This window comes from Cetorhinus maximus, chromosome 12 (genome assembly GCF_964194155.1).
Source record: "Cetorhinus maximus chromosome 12, sCetMax3.hap1.1, whole genome shotgun sequence".
Taxonomy (NCBI): domain Eukaryota; kingdom Metazoa; phylum Chordata; class Chondrichthyes; order Lamniformes; family Cetorhinidae; genus Cetorhinus; species Cetorhinus maximus.
In genome coordinates this window covers 99,665,693-99,679,072 of record NC_135890.1, presented here as the reverse complement: position 1 = coordinate 99,679,072, position 13,380 = coordinate 99,665,693, and the positions used below count along the sequence as shown (strand labels likewise).

General features: G+C 44.2%; 1 long non-coding RNA gene across 2 annotated transcripts in view; it reads left to right on the top strand.

Annotated features, from left to right (window-relative positions):
- The window catches only part of LOC144687128 (uncharacterized), a 62,070-nt gene extending 50,309 nt beyond the window's left edge, over positions 1–11,761 (top strand). For both annotated transcript variants that reach the window (XR_013578072.1, XR_013578071.1), the window contains exon 2: positions 9,919–11,761. This is a non-coding gene — a long non-coding RNA (uncharacterized LOC144687128). The remainder of the gene's footprint in view (positions 1–9,918) is intronic.
- The last annotated feature ends 1,619 nt before the right edge of the window (positions 11,762–13,380 follow it).

The following is a 13,380-nucleotide window of genomic DNA, read 5'->3' as shown; positions in this document are numbered from 1 at the left end:
CACACCTGTATGATCCTCTTGTGGTGGCCGCAGACTAATTGAACATTCAGTAAGTGGCACCTCTTCCTGGCAGCTCTGCGGGAATCTTGATGGCCATATGCATGCAGTCGATTAACTCCCGCACCTAAGAGAATCCAATGATGGCCCTGGATCTTATTGCCTTCTCAGCCTGACTGGCCTGATCAATGTGATAACTGATGTATTGTCCTATCCTCAGGTACATGGTAGTGGTCATCCCCTTGATGGGCCATTCACTGGGAGGTCCCATAGATGTCTACAGACAATCCTGGAATGAGCACGAGGCATAAAAGTCGAATGCTAAGGCCACCTTCACTGCCACAGGCATTGAGTGGCCTTATAATCCTATTGGCCTTAACTCCTCCTCTAGTGTTTTATGCATGCCCACCACCACCTGCCTGGACAGACAGTGTCTTCAGAGACAATGGCCCCCAGACATCCACTGAAGTTAAGCTTCAGTCGTAAACCCTTTGAGCTGGATAGCACCTTCTGCAAACTTTAGCCTGCATTACTGTCCCTATGCTCCCTCAATGTCCATGTCCCCTCACACCCTCATGGGCTGTTGCTCCTTTGACTATTGCAGCTGCATTCCATGTGGCTAAACCTATCTCTCTCCCCGACTCTTGTCCCCATGGACGAGTCCATCTCTGAGTACATTCCGCCCATTGAGAATTGGAGCCCTCAAGTCTCAAAGCCCTCTTCCTCCGCAATGGCCACTGCTCGGATATGTTTCCAGTAGCAAAGTTTTATTTGGTTAGATAAAAGCAAAATACTGCCGTGGCTGGAAATCTGAAATGAAAACAGAAAGTACTGGAAAAACTCAACACTGAGAAAAATTCAGCACTGAATACGGACTCGAAACGAAACTCTGTTTCTCTCTCCACAGATGCTGTCAGACCTGCTGAGTTTTTCCAGCATTTTCTGTTTTTACTTCATTTGATTAGAGCTGGTGCTGTGGCCTGTTAATTCTCGGTGGTGGTACCATCCACTCCTTTTCATTTAAAGTTTTACTCTGAAAACTATATATCTTTAAAAGACAGAAAACCAGGGAACTACAGGCCAGTCAGTCTAACCTCAGTGCTGGGGAAACTATTGGAAGCAATTCTGAGGGACAAAATTAATCTGCACTTGGAGAGGCAGGGATTAATCAAGGACAGTCAGCATGGTTTTGTTAAGGGGAGGTCATGTCTGACCAATTTGATTGAATTTTTCAAAGAGGTGACCAGGTGTGTAGATGAGGGCAATGCATTTGACGTTGTCTACTTGGACTTCAGCAAGGCTTTTGGTAAAGTCCCGCATGGGCGACTGATAATGAAGGTAAGAGCCCATGGGATCCAAGGCAATTTGGCAAATTGGATCCAGGCAATTTGGCAAATTGGCTGAGTGGCAGGAAGCAGAGGGTGATGGTCGAGGGGTGTTTTTGTGACTGGATGCCTGTGTCCAGTGGGGTTCCACAGGGATCAGTGTCGGGGTCCATGCTGTTTGTGGTATATATAAACGATTTAGACTTGAATGTAGGAGGGTCGATCAGTAAGTTTGAGGATGACATGAAAATTGGTGGGGTGATAAATAGTGAGGAGGATAGCCTTAGATTACAGGAGGATATAGATGGGCTGGTCAGATGGGTTGATCAGTGGCTAATGGAATTTAATCCGGAGAAGTGTGAGGTGATGCACTTGGGCAGGACAAACAGGGCACGGGAATACACGATGAATGGTAGGACCCTGGGAAGTACCAAGGATCAGAGGGACCTTGGTGTGCATGTCCACCGGTCCCTTAAGGTAGCGGGACAGGTAGATAAGGTGGTTAAGAAGGCATATGGGATACTTGTCTTTATTAGTCGAGGCATAGAATATAAGAGCAGGGAGGTTCCAGGGAGCTGGAACTGTATAAAATGCCAGTTAGGCCACAGCTAGAGTATTGCGTGCAGTTCTGGAATCTGCATTATAGGAAGGATGTGATTGCACTAGAGAGAGTGCAGAGGAGATTTACCAGGATGTTGCCTGGGCTGGAGAGTTTTAGTTATGAGGAGAGATTGGATAGACTGGGGTTAATATCCCTGCAGCTGAGGAGATTGAGGGGGGACATGATTGAGGTGTATAAAATTATGAGGGGCATAGATAGGGTAGACAGGAAGGAACTTTTCCCCTTGGTGGAGGGATGAATAACCAGGGGGCATAGATTTAAGGTAAAGGGCAGGAGGTTTAGAGGGGATGTGAGTAAGAATTTTTTCACCCAGAGGATGGTGGGAATCTGGAACTCTCTGCCTGAAAAGGTGGTAAAGGCAGAAACCCTCATAACGTTTAAGAAGTATTTGGATGTGCACTTGCGATGCTATGGCCTAAAAGGCTATGAGCTTAGTGCTGGAAAATGGGATTAGAATAGTTAGGTACTTGTTTGACCGGTGCAGACTCGATGGGCCAAAGGGCCTTTTTCTGTGCTGTAGAACTCTGTGACTCTCAACCTCCTAGTGCTGCCTGCAGTAGTGGAAGTGGACCTTGGATACACCCTTCTAATAAGCTCCCTCTGACATAAGGGCTCGCAGTGTGCGATTCCTCCAACTTTTCACTCCTTTGCTTGAACTAATCTCAGCCTGTCTGTTTGACAACTCAATGGCTGCCACCTTCAGCTATCACTCAACTGCCATGAGCTCTCACCTCCTTTGAACTGGCAAGCTGCTCATACTCCGTGGAGTAACCCATGTGACATAGGGAAAACTTTAAAATGCACCTCAAAATTGCAGTCAGTTGGCTACTTAACAACCTCAATTGCCTGCCCACTGCCTTCCCAATCTGTCTGCCCAACCGCCGTTTGGAAATTTTCCCACTGGCAGGAAGACATTGGGGTTCTGCTCTTGACACACTCCTCTTCCATTTTACCACCGGGCGGGGTGGGGGGGCGGCGGAGGGTGTGTGTGTGTGTGCCTTGGGGTGCCTGTTGCCATGGAGCCAGGAAAATTCTGCTTTAAATCTCACACTAAATACATTTATTGAAATCTTAGCGATTCTTGGAATCACCTAATGATGACATTTTTACAAATTGTGGCTACTGTGATGGAGTATTGGGTAGCTTTAAAAAGGGGCTCCTTTTATAAACAAAGAACAATACACCCCTTGGAACTTTGGAACATCCTGATTGGGATTCTGCCCCAACAACATATTGATTTTTTTACATTCTTGATCAATTGACATATTCATATGTAACCTTAGTTATAACCTGAGTTGTGATCAATTGTTTCACATTCCAGGCATAACATCTATAATCCAGTGTTGTATCTGATTAAATAAACGGAATGAGCTGGTACCAAATGAGTGATTAGGAATGGACCCTGCACGAGTTCTTTTTGTTTCAATGAATTCGCCATTTCTACCTTATGAAATAGGTTCACTTTATCACTTTTGGATTGTAAAATAATCCTTTTGCCACATTAGAGATATGTTTCTGGTTTAAAGTCTGCTTCAGGTGGCCTTCCTCCTCTAGTGTTGATAGATATTCAAGATGAAACCAGTCCAGTTAAGGAGTTGAGCTTACAGCCTGGAGTCAATATGCATTGTAACACTAGAAAGGGAGTATCATATGCTTTCAAATAATATTATACTTTCACAGACCATGCAGTGAGTACTTGGCAAATTTAGAAGCAACAGACAATGTTGTTCTACTTCATCCAATGGATTTGAAAGTAACGCTGAATATAATAAAAAAGACTGTTTATGGATAACAGCATACCAAACATTTCACAATTAATTTTTCCACTGTAATAGGTTTTTGAAGCCACATTAAAGGACACTGTCTTAGGGTTGCAGTGTTTGATAAATTATTGTGGAGGAAGAGCAACTTTTATTACAATGCCATCTCATATATGCATTTTGATATGACCGACATCACTAACAAACAAACAAGGCAGACCAATATTTTTTTAATGCAGCCCTTAATGGATACTAACTAATAGATTATTTACATGAAGTAATCAACCAATCACAGCAAAGATCATGGGATTTGCTTCCATTGTATGGTGAATGTTTGCCAAGGACTATTGCTGCTACAGAGCCTTGCTAGTAGTGAACACAGGGAAAGAATTAGGGCAACAGTGCAATGGTTTTATCTTCAGCAGTCATATCTAGTACTCATGATGCTCTGCTATGGAGTGTCGTGAAATTGCTCTTACAGCAAACTTGCTCAATTATGAACAATACAACAATTAAACATTACCAGAAATGGCGTAATCGTTACCAAAGTTACCCACAGCAGACTTTTTAACCAATATAAAAAATCCTTTTATAGATAGCCTCCCAAGGATTGTAAATGTGTTTTGAAGAGATTCGTCTCCTATGAGTGCCTGAATGATTCAATTTTAATTGTCCTGTTAAAAAATGATTAGAATGTCTTAATTGCAAGTTTATGGCATTATATCAAAGCTTAATTGTGATTTTAAGATTTAGGCTATTGTCTGGCATTTTATCTGCAATTAATTTCTCCCAAATAATTTAGTTGCAATGAAAAAGGATGCATTAAACACAGCGAATAATATTATGAGACTTTTTAAGCCATAGCTTTGAATTTCTCCTTGCCCAGTGCCATAGCAGCAGAAAGTGTCTATTTCTGCCATTTCTCTAGGAGTTCTGCCAACCTCTGCTCAAAATTATGGCAAGAGATCAGGAAATTCTCCATGGAAATTCAGGGTCATATGTCCAACATTGTATTCCAACACTGGCACTGCTGAGGGCCAAAGAAAGGACTGGATATTAAGGGCAATGATATTCTTCCTATGATTAGATGTCAGAACTATCACAGTAGACTGGATATCTGAGCAATGATTGAAAGAGAAACATTTTGTTTTCTGCCTTGTGTTTCTTTGCAAATCTAACAAAAAGCCTCATTTTCCCTTTCTTTTTACTGCAACTAAGCTCTGCGATGAAGATTTGATAGACTTATCCAACTATAAGCACTTGGTTAAAAATTCAGATTCTTGGGAATGGCCCTGCTGGTGTTAATCTTCTGAGCAGGAATCAGAAAATTGTTTTAGAGCGAAGTGGCCAGGTGTCCACTCTGAACATACACTACGTCCTGAATTTTTTGGATGGCAGGGGGTTTGCTTCCCGCCATCTGAAGAGTCGGCGGGGAACACATCCCCGCTGATTCCGAGTGTCTCGCAGCCATTTCACGTCAAGTGGCTGCAGGCAGGACTTCCGCACCTCACTCGGGAGGAAGACCTGCCACAGAGAGAATGCCGTCCAATCTGATCGGCCAACAGCTCTCCAGGCCCTGCAGCAACAGTGCTGCAGTGGACAGAAGAAGAAATGCAGGAGGACGCCTGAATTCTGGGCGCCAGAGGCCCAGGTAAGTTCAAGGGCTCCCAGTGTGGGAAGGCCTAAGAGGGTGCAAAAGGGGTGATCGGGGTCTCGGGGGAGAGGCTTGGGGGGGTGGGGGTGAGAGATGTCCGGAGGCCACCAGTCCTTAAGGGGGTGGGGGCACCTGACTTCAGAAAGGGGCTTCTGATGGAGGTCAACCCCACCCTCCCTACCCCCCCCACCACCACCACCACCACCCTCCCCAACCCCACCATCCAACCCCGCTTCCCACCACAGAGGTAACTCTGTTAATTTTCAGCCTCCACCCCCCACCCCCGCTCAAGTTCATTCGTCCTGCCAGCCTAAAAATTGGGGCTGGGCAGGAAAACAGCCCTTAATTGTCGAATTTCTGGCCACTTAAGGGCCTGAATTGGGGCAAGGACGGGCTTCCTGTCCAAGGCCTCACCCGGCCCAGCATAAAATTGCTGTGTGGTTGGGGGCGGGTGGGGGGGAAGCTGGAGGGAATCCTGTCCCTTCAATTTCATGCTCTCCCCACCTAAAAACCCACCAGCGGGGGAAGCATAAAATTCTGGCCTATGTAATTTACCAGCTTGTTTCCCAACTCTTGTCCCATTAATGTCCAAACTGCCTCCTCAATAACTGTTGGAGGATAGAAAAACGGGGGTCCTCCTCCTACTGTGTCCTTCTCATTTCTTATGAGTCAGTTTGTTCTCTAAACATCGTCGATATGTTGGAATCAATAATGACATCCCATGTGTGCATTCTGCATCTCAGTGCCCGTATGAGCACATGAGCATACATCATGCTGTTACATTATGCTAAACGGATTGTTTGTACAAAGCTCTTTGATGATCAGCACACTTCATCATTCTTCTATTTAATATATTGGCCTGGATTATCCTCTAAAAGACTGGCAGTATTTGAATGGAACGGCAGTAATTAATTGGGAGACATAGAGCACAGAGACATTCCACAGCAACAGTGCCCCCAAAACCTTCCAGGAATTCACCTGATGTGGACTGTGAGCCCACATTACTGGAAGTAAATGGTGAGGGTGGGCATGGTTTAATAAACCCCATCGTTTTCCTATTTCTGATCCAATACTGCTCCCAGGAAATGATGCCATTATGGTGTGGGAAGTCAGTGTCTCAGAGCTGGAACTGCAGAGAGGAAATTTGAGAATACTTTCTTATCCGCAGATTTTTCAGAGACTAAAAAGGGATCATAATTTTGAGCACTAAGATAAAAGCAAAATAGTGCGGATGCTGGAAATCTGAAACAAAAACAGAAAATGTTGGAAAAACTCAGCAGGTCTGACAGCATCTGTGGAGAGAGAAACAGAGTTGATGTTTTGAGTCCGTATGACTCTTCTTCAGAGCTACAGAGAACTTCTCTGTAGCTCTGAATCGCTTCCTTGGGTAAAATTTTTCGCTTGGCGGGCAGGAGCGTGCCGGAGTTGGCAGCACGCACACCGACAATTAAAAGGCCTATTAAGGCCATTAAAAAGTTAATTAAAATAAATGTTTTGCTGTCTGTCCAACCTTACGGTTGATGGCCAGGTGAAAATGCCAAGCGGCCTTTGCACTTTTTTGGAAACCTCGTCTACGGGCGGGATGAGGTTTCCAAAAGCAAATAAAAATAAAATAAATTAACTTTAATTTTTCATTAATAACACATCCGTGCTCATATGACAGAGCCACATGAGGGGACATGTTTCATTACATTTTTATTTTAAAAAATTTTTTCATATATCTTCATCTCCCTGAGGCAGCTCTGTGCCTCAGGGAGATTATGTAGCATGCACTCCCACGCATGCACAGAGGTTGCGCTCGCCCAGCTAGTGCTGAGTGCCTTAATTGGCCCGCCAGTGTGAAATTGCCATCCGGGTCCAATCGCGGGCGGCGGTCGGCTTCCCGCCCCCGTGGCGCCCGCACGTCAAGGGCAAAATTCTGCCTCTTATGTTTCTATTGGTCATTGCAGGATTGTCAAGCTGAACATGCCAGGTTCGTCATGATGTCAGCCATCTTCTGACCAAGCATCCTCTGGAAGGGTTACAAAATAGTTTGAGGAGGGTGGAGTTTCAAATTTGACCATTAAAATGTAGCTCAACAGTGATAGGAGACTCTACAATTCCGGTGAACACCTGGTGACTGTAATAACTGTGCCTCCAGCAGCCTCTAGAAGGACCATTGGTTTGTCGAGAAAAATTAGCATATTGACTGCAGCATGTATGACGCAAAAGGCATAATGCCTGTTTCAAGCATGGACCCTGAATGCCTGTACAGGGGCCTTTACTAATATGGCGGGCATCGCACATCTGGCAGAGGATTTGCTTGCATGTGCTGTTCACTATGTTGGAGGCTCACATCTGTAAAATGAATGGGTTGCCCTGTCCTAACAACCTTAAGGGTAAATTTTCTTCCTCATTCTTTTGCTGATGATCTTATACATATGACCTTTAGTTATCAACACCAACCAGTGGAACAATCTTTTGCCTGTTTATCATAGCAAAATCCCGCATGACTTTGAACAGTTCAATCAGATTTCCTCTTAACCTTCCCTGTTCTAATGTATTAAGTTGCATTGTTCCTCATTCCTAATGCCCTGCTTCCTGTTTTGTACCATTTGCAAACTTGGAAACCTTGCTTATGATAACTTCTGTCCAAGTAATTAATACATATTAAATTAGCACAGCCCACAAGGACCAATACCTGTGGTACCCTGCTTAATCTCTTTCCACCCTGAAACATGCCTGTTTGCAGTTATGATCTGACACCTCTTTTAAGTCAATTTCATTTTTACTAAGAGCTGTACATTTACTTCGTACTCTGATTCATTATCTTAGTCATTAATCGTCAATTTGGAATCTTGCCAAAAGACTTCTGAAAATCCAAGTAAACATGATCAACTGTATTCCCCAGTGCTCAAGGGCTCTGATGCCTTTGAAAAAACAAACTCCAATAAATTAGTTAATCATTAACTCTCTTTCCTGAATTCAGGCTATTCTTTAATAAGTTATATGTTTCATTCCCTAGATCTCTCAAAGTCATTTCAAAGAAATTCCCTACAATTAATATTAAGCTGACACATCTTTAGTTGCCAGATACACCTAATGACCCCTTCTAAAATAAGGGAGACATACCAGACATTTTCCAATGGTTAGCAAATTTACAAATACATCAATTAAAGCTTCGTTAATTTCAGTCTCCATTTGTCTTGAGACTAATGGGTCCAAAAATCCATGGCTGTGCTTGTGGAGTCCTACATTAAATCTGAAAAGATAAAAAAGGATCTACATTTATATAATGGGATGTCAAAAAGCACTTTACAGCCAATAAAGTACTTTTTTAAGTGTAGACGTTGTTGTAATTCAGAAAATGTGGTAGCTGATATGTGCCCAGAAAACTCCCACAAGCAGCAATATGTGAGAATGGCCAGAAAATCTGTTTTTTGCAATGTTGATTGAGGTACAAATATTGGCCTGGACACCAGGGATAATTCCCTGCTCTTCTTTGAAATAGCATCTTTGGACATTTTACATCAGCCCAAGCAGACAGATGGGACCTTGGTTTAACATCTCATCTGAAAGATGGGGCAATAGTCTCTCAGTACTGCACTGGAGTGTCAGCCTTGACTTTGTGCTCAAGCCCTGAAGGTGGACTGGAACGCATAATCTTGTGATTCAGAGGCAAGAACACTGCCAACTGAGCCACAACTGGTGAGAATCCACTGTGATGAATGCAAACCTTGAGCTTATATTTCCAGGATGGCCTTGTGGTGATGGAGCCTCCATATGCCCCTTATAAGGCCAGTGATCTAAAGTGGTGGCCCAGAGGCAGGAACTCTAACTCAGGTGTTACTGCCCTCAGTCGGGACCTAGCGTCATGTCGGTACACCTGGCCTCAAAAAGGTTGCAAGTCAAGCCTATCTGGGTGTTCAGGCTGGGGCCACAGCCTAGATTCCTGAAGTAAAGGAGGCAAGAGTGTGGGAAACAGTTATTATTTTAAAGTACTTTGTGAAGGGAAGGGGAGGGTGGAGCAGTATGAACCATAATCTGCAGCTTTTTGCAGTTGACCTTTCTCCCAGGATGGAATGTTTCCTGCTCAAATTCTGGGGTTATGGTCAGCGCTAGACGGCATTGTAGGTGCACGTCCAAAACATCCAAGGCCCCAATACCATCTCCATTTGCCTTCATCAACATCCCTTACGTCATTTAATTATTCCTGCTTTGTACCCTATCATAGACCTACTCTATTATTCTTCCCCACCATCCACCCCCACCATCACCACCACCACAACCCTGGATCTGCGTCAAAACTGTTACATCTGGAACATTCTCCAGTTCTATAAGGTCACTGAACTGAAACGTTAACTCCTCCTCTCTCCACAGATGCTGCCTGACCTGTTGTGTATTTCCAGCATTTTCTGGATATACTTCAGGTTTCCAGTATCCACAGTATTTTGTCTTTGTACTCGAACCTTTAAATGTTGTTTTGCCACATTTTCTGGTGTCTTTTGCTCAAGGGCCAATGATAGAAATTCCAGATGCTTAATTTTATTTTGTGGTTTTTATTCTATCTTCGCTACATAGGTTGTGATGGACTCTCCTGTGGCCCGAACTCTTGAATTGAATTTAAAGCACTGCGTCATCACGGATGGCTTCGGCTGGAGTTGTGTTTTCACTAGGCCCACTAATTCGCTACGTGACTTGAAACTGGGCGTGTTTGGGACAGTAAGGTTGTGAATCAAATTATATGTTTTACTGCCACATACACTTAAGAGGACTGCATTCCGCTTTTCTTCAGCAGTTATCTCGTTTGCTGCGATTGGCTCCAATCGTCCATATTCGCATTAAATGAATCGATTCTTCCAAACAGCGGCATGGTTGGTGAGTGGTTTTTTTTTAAAGTCAATTTACTCACAGTAAACGGGACAGAGTCGAAGTTGATTTTGTCCTCATCGCCAAATGTGATGACTCAATGGAGCCGACAGGTTTAGTCAAGAAACAGTTAAACCTTATTACAGAGACATTTGCAGTGTTTGCACGCTTGACCAGATCGTACGTTGCAAAAAGCTCAGCCCCCTGGATTGCCCACGCTAAGAGCTCACTGACCGCAGTCCCAATGCATCATGTGACGTACTATCACATGACCTGTGATTGACAGGAGGGAGTGATTGTACATCCAGTACAAACATACAGCCATGATCGTATTGAATGGCAGAACAGGCTCGATGGGCCATGTGGTCTACTCCTGCTCCTGTTTCTTATGTCCTTAAAGAGAAAGACTTGCACTTATATAGCACTTATCATGTCCTCAGACTGTTCCAAAGTGCTTTGTAATTTTACTTTGATCTGCAGTCACTGTTGTTTTGTAGGCAAACTTAGCAGTTAAAATGCAAACAGCAAGGATCCACAAATAGCAATGGGATGAATGACTGATTAATCTGTTTAATTTATGGTTTTTAATGGTTAAATATTGGCCAGATACCAGGAGAGCTCCCTGTTCCTCTATATCAAAGTGCCTTGGGATCTTTCACACCCATCTGAACAGGCAAATGGGACATCAGTTTAAAATCTCATCCAAAATATAGCACCTCCACAAAAATTGTGACTAATCAGCACTGGAGTGTTTCTGGATTAACACCTTTGGGCAAATTTAAATTATGGTAATCAGCAATTGGGAGCAAATTTGTGTGCTAAATCCAGACTTGCAAACAGGCTAGTCTTATTAGCACTGCACCCTTTGGCCAAAATAAACCCCTTTGGGGGAGAAATATGCTTGTGTACCAAAGCTTCAAGTAGCGCAATGCAGATTTGTTCCCCTGAGGCAGGCAGCATAAAGTGGTGCTTGCTAACTCTAACAATCATTGAATCAAGCTGGCACCAATAACCTGTGCTAAAATTTGAAATATTTGTTCTTTCTTGCACAAACCGCAGGTTCGATTTTGGAGGAAAGGTACAAGATTTTTCTCAACATTTGTTAGGTTTATTTATGCTGTCCCATCAAATTAATGGAGAGCTCGCTAATATGACGTCCCAATAAATTACTTTACGCAGGCAAAGAATAATGAAAAGACAACAATTTAAAACACTTCTTCACCCTTATCTTGGTGCGTCAGCATTTCAGCAAAAAAGTATACAACTTGTTTACCACAATTATTAATATATTCACACAAGCACAATTGTGCAAAAATACGTACAAAGACGTTAACTATTTTTTACCTCATACCTCTCTCATCATTGAACATTTACCTTGCTTGACAATAGGGGGCTGGGGAGGAGGAGGAATACAGGAGTAGGCCATTCAAACAACCAAGCCCATTTCACATTCCATTAGATCATGGCTGATCTGTAAGTTAACAGCATTTATCTGTTTTGATTCCATAACTCTTAATACCCTACCCTTGAAATAAAACTATCAATTTTGAAATTATCAGTTGACTTAGCCTCAATATTTTTTGGCAGACAGAGTACAATATTTCCACTCATGTTTGAGTGAAGAAGGCCTCAGTTACTTAGGCTAATGGTAACCATGGTGTCAACTGCTATAACACTGGGGGAGATAGTGGCGTAGTGGTAATTGTGCTGGACTAGTAATCTAGAGGCCCAGGCTAATGGTGTGGGGATGTGGATTCATATCCCACCACTGCAGCTGGTGGAATTTAAATTCAATTTTAATTAAAAAGCATCTGGAATATAAAGCTAATCTCAGTAATAGCGAACATGATCCTTTTGTCTGTGACATCTTTTGATTATCTGCTCCTATCACTGCTTGCTTGTCCCTACAACCACCCCACCCTCAACTTCTCTCCCCCCGCCCCCTACCTTAAACCAGCTTATATTTCACCCATCTCCTAACTATACTTCAGTTCTGTTGAAGGGTCATGTGGACCCGAAATGTTGACTCTTTTCTTCTCCACCGATGCTGCCAGACCTGCTGAGTTTTTCCAGGTAATTCTGTTTTTGTTATGAAACTATCATTGATTGTCATAAAAACCCATCTGGTTCATTAATGTCATTCACGAAAGGAAATGTGCCCCCCTTACCTGGCCTGGCCTGCATGTGACTCCAGATCCACAGCAATGCACTCTTAATTCCCTCTGAAATGGCCTAGCAAGCCACACAAGGGCAGTTAGGGATGGGTAGCAAATTCCCTTTCCAGTGATGCCCAATCCAATGAAAGAATAAAGAAAAAATTTCCAGGGAGTTACATGTGGTTCATATTAATTTAGCTGCCATTTACTTCTATAAATGGCAAATTCTTATCTTTCTCATGGGCAGAATTTTCCGTTTGGTGGGGGAGGGGGGGGTGGGGGAGCGGGAGTGGGCGTGGGCCTGCCCAGCATATTTCCTGACTCCTGTGGATAGCGGGAGTGTGAGGGCGGCGGTGGGCGTGCACAGACCGCCGGGTCCAATGGCGACCTGGCAGTCTGTTCTTCCTTTCAGCACCATCAGGGCACGGCCGGGAGGAGGAGCAGCAGAGGCCTCCTCTCACACCTGGGTGGCCTGAAATCTCACCAGCGTCACACCATTTCTGCGAGGCAGGCACCAGCGCAGATACTAGCACCTCAGTGGGAATTCGAACATTGGCTAGTGTCCAGTGGCACAGCGGTGAGGGCACTTCACAGTCGCTGGGGGAGCTGGCAGAGACAGAGAGTGCTTATGGTTCCAGCAGTCAGAGGGTTGCAGGGAACCAGGCACATGCTCAGTCGGTGCCTGATGATGTGCCTCTGGAGTCGTCCACAATGTAGCAGGTGCAGGAAATGCGGCCGGGTGTGCGGGAGCATCTGGAGGAGATACATGAGGCTGTGCTTGGCTTGGTCTCCATGGTGGAGGAGTCTATGGGGATTATCGCAGAAGCAATGAGCTACATGTCCAAGCGCCATGCGTCCTCCATGGAGAGAGTGGCAATTCTCGTGGAGAGCCTGTTCCAGGAGGCCCGTCGGGGCTTCCTGGGGATGCGCTCTGACCAGCAAGCCCTCACATCGGCATTGACCTCAGCTGGTCACTGCCAGTGTGGGAGATGATCTGGGCATCAAGCTTCCCAGCTCA